This window comes from Pristis pectinata, chromosome 3 (genome assembly GCF_009764475.1).
Source record: "Pristis pectinata isolate sPriPec2 chromosome 3, sPriPec2.1.pri, whole genome shotgun sequence".
NCBI classification, from domain to species: domain Eukaryota; kingdom Metazoa; phylum Chordata; class Chondrichthyes; order Rhinopristiformes; family Pristidae; genus Pristis; species Pristis pectinata.
This window is the reverse complement of record NC_067407.1, coordinates 21,913,936-21,920,031: the sequence shown is the minus strand read 5'-3', so window position 1 is coordinate 21,920,031 and position 6,096 is coordinate 21,913,936.

Here is a 6,096-nt window from a genome sequence, read left to right as displayed (position 1 = left end):
TTAAAAGCTATATGCAATGTTTTGTTTTATTACACACTTTAGTCAGACAAGTAAGCAAAACAAAAAGGAGAGGGGACGAACAATCATCGCGGAGATGACTTCGTGCCTTTAATTGTGTGTGGACTTTCCCGTGCTTTTCAGTTCAGTACTTTTTAAAGTGTGTCACTCTTAATTGGGAGCAAAGCATTTTGTTAATTATCGGGTTTAGCCAGGATAAATGACTTGGACGAGGATGTGGAAGGGTGGGTTAGTAAGTTTGCTGATGATACAAAGGTTGGTGCTGTTGTGGATAGTGTAGAAGGTTGCTGTAGATTACAACAGGATATTGATAGAATGCAGACCTGGGCTGAGAAGTTGGTAGATGGAGCTCAGCCTGGAAATGTGAAGTGATTCACTTTGGAAGGTCGAATTTGAAGGTAGAATACAGGGTTAATGGCAGGATTCTTAGCAGTGTGGTGGAACAAGGGGATCTTGGGGTCCAAGTCCATAGTTCTTTCAAATTTGCTGCACAAGTTGACAGGGTTGTTAAGAAGACTTACAGTGTGTTGGCCTTCATTAGTCGGGGTACTGAGTTCAAGAGCTACCAGGTAATGTTGCAGCTCTATAGAACTCTGGTTAGTCCACACAGAGTATTGTGTTCAGTTCTGGTCGCCTCATTATAGGAAGGATGTGGAAGCTTTAGAGAGGGTGCAGAGGAGATTTACCAGGATGCTGCCTGGATTGAAGAGCATGTCTTATGAGGACAGGTTGAATGAGCTAGGGCTTTTCTCTTTGGAGAGGAGGAGGAGGAGGATGAGAGGTGACTTGATAGAGGTGTACAAGATGATGAGAGGCATAGATCAAGTGGACAGTCAGACTTTTTCCCCGGGCAACAATAGCTAACACGAGGGGGCATGATCTTAAGGTGATTGGAGGAAGATATAAGGGGGATGTTAGAGGCAAGTTTTTTTTTAAAAGTGGTGGGTGTGTGGAATGAACTGCTGGCAGAGGTTGTGGGTGCAGATACATTAGGGACATTTAAGAGACTCTTAGATAGACACATGAATGATAGAGAAATGGAGGGCTATGTGGGAGGCAAGGTTAGATAGATCTCAGAGCGGGGTAAAATGTCAGCACGACATTGTGGGCCAAAGGGCCTGTACTGTGCTGTAATGTTCTATAACTAATCAAAAAAAAACAAATACAGTTGCTGGAAATCCAAAAAATAAGGAGGTTGTAACTGGTGTGAAAACAGAAAACGCATGAAATACTGTGGATTATCTGAGGGGAGAGAGAGAGTGTTAGGGTTTCAGGTTAATATCTCCAAATCTAGTTCGCTTGAGCTCTGTGTATGCTCCTTTGTTGGAAACCTGCCTTCTTTCTCACTCTACCTCTTTTGGGAATCTCTTGTATGAACTTCTTTTGGTCATAAGAATGATCTTGCTTATTTTACCATTAGTTATGGGCTTGTCACCAGAATTCTGTTTCAGTACTAAAATCTAAAAATACTGAAAATATAGGACACATTGCAGATTGAGTTTTAACTATTCACTGAAAAGGAAAGATTGTGTTAAATCTTTTTTGTATAAAGCAAAAGAGGGAGAAGTAACAAATCCTTAATTTAGTATCCTGATGTCCCTGGTACATAGTTCAAATATTTTCTGTTCTAATTTCAGATATTCAGCAATGTCTGTTTCCTCCATCCTCCCACTCCCTCTTGTATTTAAAATTATCCAGAAGATTTAATCTATGCAGCAGTTAAAAACAAAAGATTTGTAATTATGTAGCAGTTATTGCACACAGAGCATCTTTTAGAAGTGTGATGATTTCAGAGATCAATAACTAGTAATTTGGTTGTGTTATCAAAGTTGATGGAAAAACTTTGATACAAGTACTGAGAGGTCATTAATGCTCACTTAAACAAGGGATGGGATTTAAAGTGTAATGTCACATCTGAAGAATAGATAAGATAAGATCTTTATTAGTCACATGTACATCGAAACACACAGTGAAATACATCTTTTGCATCTAGTGTTCTGGGGGCAGCCCGCAAGTGTCGCCACGCTTCTGGCGCCAACATAGCATGCCCACAACTTCCTAACCTGTACGTCTTTGGAATGTGGTAGGAAACCGGAGCACCCGGAGGAAACCCATGCAGACAACAGGGAGAACGTACAAACTCCTTACAGACAGCAGCCGGAATTGAACTCGCATCGCTGGCGCTGTAAAGCGTTATGTTAACCACTACACTACTGTGCCTGAAGATAATAACATACCTTCAACTATCATACCAACATACCCGCGCCCCCCCCCCACCCCCACCCATTTCTCATTTCTTTTTCTTTTTTCCCTTTTCTTTGGAGCAGACTCTATGGGCCAAATGGCCTACTTCTGCTCCCTTGTCTTGTGATCTTGTGAAACTGTCAACCAATAGGATGTGCTCAGTACTTGAAGCAGAATTTAGACACAAAACAGTAAATGAAAAATAGTAAACATTGCTGCTGCTGCAATTAATTTGCCACATTAAATCATCTGCTCTTAATCAGTGAGATTCCCTTTGTTCCATGCAACCCCCCCCCCCAACACCTTCACTGCTGCCTAAAACTGACTTGTTTTCCCCCTTTCACTGTTCAGCTGAGGGATTCTGAACTTGAACCTGAAACATTTACTGTTTCTCTTTCCACAATTGCTACCTGACTTGCTGACTGTGTTCTAAACCCAAAATATTTGACTCAAATGGAGGTGAACTAGTAACTCACAGGAAGCACAATCTTTTCTTGTCTGTTCAGTAAGAATTTAAATCCACCTCCTGGTGGTGCAAGGAATATGTACTAATCAACGCCACCTCTTAGTTCCAGGCATAATCACCAATCAAATTTCATTGCTGATTGCTATTTCAATGTAGATGTAATGTATACATACAAAAGACTTGAACACAAACAGTCCCGTAAATCTGCTGAAACACTGAATAGACTGAAAGATGCTGAAAGACTAAATATGATAGATCAGATCTGACAACTCAAAACTCAGCATCACTGAGGTGGTGTAAAGCCATGAGCAGTAGCTCAACACAGTCTTACCTCAGACCACATCCTTCACTCTACCATTGCTAACAAGCCAGGGGATCCATGCTGGTTCATAGAATCCAGAATGATATGCCAAGAACTGCACCAAGTGAACCCAAAAATGAGGTGCCAGTGTAATGAAGCTACAACACAGTACAACAGGTGTGCTAAGCAACAAAAACAGCATGCAATTAATAGAACTAAGCAATCTCACAACCAGTGGATCAGACTGAGGCTCTTGTCCAACCACATCTAGCAATGAATAAGTGATGAGCAATTAAACAATTGGAGGACGAGGTTCCAAGATTATCATTCTTGAAGCCTTGCTAAAGACAAGATTGAAGCATTCACAACTATGTTCAATCAGAAGCATGAAATGGATGATTCATTCCATATTGGAGGGGAAACTCAATTGATCAAATGGTATAAACAATGGTCATTTAATTGCTCTGCTTTATTTCGCACCTAATTACCTTTCCTGTATAGGTCTGTGTGTGATATCATGCTCATCCCTTTGCAAGTATCTCAGCTATTTGATCTCTCAACTGGCAAACTTGAATGCATCTCTGCAGCATTGTTCAAATCCTGTTCTGGTTTATATCGCCTGATCAGAAGCCAGCTTTAGAATGATGTGTACGTCACTGAATGAGTGCCAACTTTATTGATTCCTAACAACTTAATGATGAGCATTTGTCACAATAATGCTAAGGTTCCAGCAGCTCTCATTTAGATCTGAGAAATGTAATTCTGCACTTTATTATCCTATTATGTGATCCATATATCATTGCGATAACTCAGGTTAAAACTCTAGTTAGGCCACACTTAGAGTACTGTGTTCAGTTCTGGTCGCCTCATTATAGGAAGGATGTGGAGGCGTTGGAGAGGGTGCAGAGGAGATTTACCAGGATGCTGCCTGGATTGGAGAGTATTGAATATGAGGAGAGGCTTAAGGTGCTAGGGCTTTATTCACTGGAAAGGAGGAGGATGAGAGGAGACATGATAGAGGTATATAAAATACTGAGATAGAGTAGACAGTCAGCGCCTCCTTCCCAGGGCACCAATGCTCAAGACGAGAGGTCATGGCTTTAAGGTTATGGGTGGGAGGTTCAGGGGAGATGTCAGGGGGAGGTTTTTCACCCAGAGAGTGGTTGGTGCATGGAATGCACTGCCTGGGGTGGTGGTGGAGGCAGATACATTGAACAGGTTCAAGAGCTTGTTGGATAGGCATATGGAGGAGTGTGGGATGGGGGGATATGCGGGAGGAAGGGGTTAGGTAGTGTGAGGGTGGTTTGATGGACGGCACAACATGGTGGGCCGAAGGGCCTGTTTTGTGCTGTATGGTTCTATGGTTCTAAAGAAATTTGGATATGTGCCATGAGGAAGGAATTAGAATTAAATAAAATGAATAAAGCATCTTGAAATGTTTGATTGAAACGTCTGTTGATGTGGTCTCAGATTTTTCCAGCAATTTGTTGTTTTCCCTGCAATCCTCCTTTGAGGCCTTGTCTGCTTTCTTTTGTATTATTGTGTATACCATAGTGAATGTTCATACAAGCATCCTTGTGCTGATTTTTGTCTTTATCTTGTGCATTTTGGAACCTTCAGAAATTCTCCCTTTCAAACCAAGAAATTAATTTATCCTGGAAAGATTACAGATATAAAAATAAATTGCGTTGAAGTGTACACAACTCCTTTTATAGCCCTTGTTTCCTGAAAATGTGAATCTGATCCTGGATGTATTGTTCAATCATGATACATAGCCTGTTGCAGCATAAAACCTATGACAATCCCAAAGTCTATTATCTTTTTCTAAAAATAAATTGGTTTGAGACCACAGAATCATCTGCCTCTTTCAGTAAACAAATTCTATTTATGGCTATATTGTGTGAATGAATATAAAAAAAAAGCAAGGTAAAGGTAGGACAACATGGATTGAGGCTATGCTGACATAACATTTACAATAGCCTCCGCTTTCAGTAACTTGTTGAGGGGTGAAGGTAAGTAACCACCCATCATTCAATCTGACTTTGAAAGATTACAGTGTCATGTCAACTTGTCTTTTCCTGTTTTACATGTTGCCTATCTTGCTGAATATTTAAAAAAAAACTAAACTATGAGTAGCTAGGTCTTTCTGTGCCCAATTCTTTGTTGGAGACCATTGGCCCATGATCACACAGAGGAGTGCGCATTCAAAGAGTTTAACCTTGAGGTAAACATCATGCTTTCTAATAATAAATGCTCATTTGAAGTGAAAAAGCAAATTTCAACACTGTCCTTTTTAAATTGCTTCCCTGTATGTAGATGTGACTGGCAAGGGAAGGGAAGATGGTGGTTTGAATTATAGAATGGCTTACTGGCCTAGGAGTCACATACAGGTCAAGTCAGGATGAATAAGGAATACAGATTTCCTACTCTTAAGAGACCTTCATAAACCACAATAATGCAACAGCTATATGGTCAATTTTAATTATACCACCTTTTAGATTTCTGAGTTTTTAAACACTTTGTACAAATGGTCATGCTGAAGTCTAAACTCACTGACCCAGAAATACAATCGCATCATGTACATCTGAATGGGAATGGAAATTGTTAAGCAATTCCAAGCTTGAATAGTGCACGTGGAAAATTAAATTACACATTTCTGCAGATGTGACACACTAATACAAAGAGGCTATCATCTGTGGAAACGTGAAGTCACTCAACTATGTATTTTCAAGTACACTGATGGAACAAATCCATCCATATTCCATAGGGAGAGTTGACCTAACTCCTCCAATCCTTGCCCCAGGTATTTCCCTCTGCTGTCACGATGTCTGATCAAGTGACAGAGAAGTTGGACTGTCCTGCCACTCCTAATGTAAGGACAGTAAAATCAGCACCTCCATTTGCAGCAATAATTTCTACTGAGAATCACTGTTTTATGAGATCCTGTCCTGTTAGGAAATCACATGCTCTTTTGCTTGGCTTCTGAGATTGCACGTGTTTACTGCAAAAACCTGCTGAATCATGCTACATACATGCACAATGCATTGCATATTAAGCATGTGAAAAG